The sequence below is a fragment of the Bison bison genome, unplaced genomic scaffold (genome assembly GCF_000754665.1).
Source record: "Bison bison bison isolate TAMUID 2011002044 unplaced genomic scaffold, Bison_UMD1.0 scf7180017853262, whole genome shotgun sequence".
In the NCBI taxonomy this organism is placed as follows: domain Eukaryota; kingdom Metazoa; phylum Chordata; class Mammalia; order Artiodactyla; family Bovidae; genus Bison; species Bison bison.
Window position 1 is genome coordinate 2,583 of NW_011483835.1, and position 918 is coordinate 3,500.

At 71.5% G+C, this 918-nt stretch overlaps 1 protein-coding gene across 1 annotated transcript in view; it reads right to left on the reverse strand.

Moving 5' to 3' along the window:
* CRACR2B (calcium release activated channel regulator 2B) overlaps nucleotides 1–918 on the reverse strand; it is a 5,101-nt gene that overhangs the window by 1,097 nt on the left and 3,086 nt on the right. The gene's annotated exons all lie outside the window — the stretch shown is intronic.

Genomic DNA, 918 nt, shown 5'->3' on the forward strand with positions numbered 1-918 from the left:
CCCCCCCCCCCCCCCCAGGTTAGTTCCTTCATGTCTGCAAGTCAGGCAGGCCGGGGAGCTCAATAGGGAGAGCTCACATCCTGGATAGGCAGCCCCCAGTCACGCCGAGTCGCCTTCAAGGGGCGGCTTCTCTGAGTAGCCAGGTGAAGCCCAGTGAGTCACTCGGGCTGGTCAGCGGGCACTGGGCAGGTGGCCGGAGCCGCGTCTTGGGGGGCGAGCCCAGCTACTGCAACAGCAGCAGCAGGGGGCGCCCAGCAGGGGGGCGGAGCTCAGAGCCTTCCTGCGGCTGCTACCCAGCCGCTGGGCTTCACAGACGTCCCTCTCGTCTCGGAGCCGCGTGTTCAGCTCCCTGGGGAATAGCAGTCCACAGACTCTGAGGGGGTCTCAAGAGGAAGCACGCCTGGGTGGGGGACGCGGGCACGGAAGGGCTTCCTCGCGGTGGGGGGGCGGTGGGGGGGCTGGGTGGAAGCCGGCGGGGCGCGGACCCCTTCCGGACGCACCTGAGAAGCTCCAGTTGCCGCAGGAGGCTGAGCTTCTCTTTCTGCATGTTCCTCGAGACCGCGACCACATCTCTGCAGGACGGAGGTGGTGATGCGGATGCAGGAAGGCGCCTCGGGGTGCCGCACGGCCCCCTCGGAGGACCCGCCCCACCGGAGACCCCCAGAGGCGGGGCTGGAGCCGGGGGCGACGGCAGCCCGGAGCTCCAGGCGCGCCCTCCCCGGGGCCCGCCCCCGACGGCCCGGCCCGCCCCCGGCACCGTTGGGCTTGCTCGCGGCGGCCCTGCGCGTCGCCCTCCAGTCTGCGGAGCTGCTCCTGCGCGCCCTCCAGTTGCGTCCGCAGCGCCTCGTTGGCCAGCCACAGCTGTGCGTTCTGCGCCTGCGCCTCCAGCTGCTCGGAGGTCCGGGCCTGCAGCTGTTG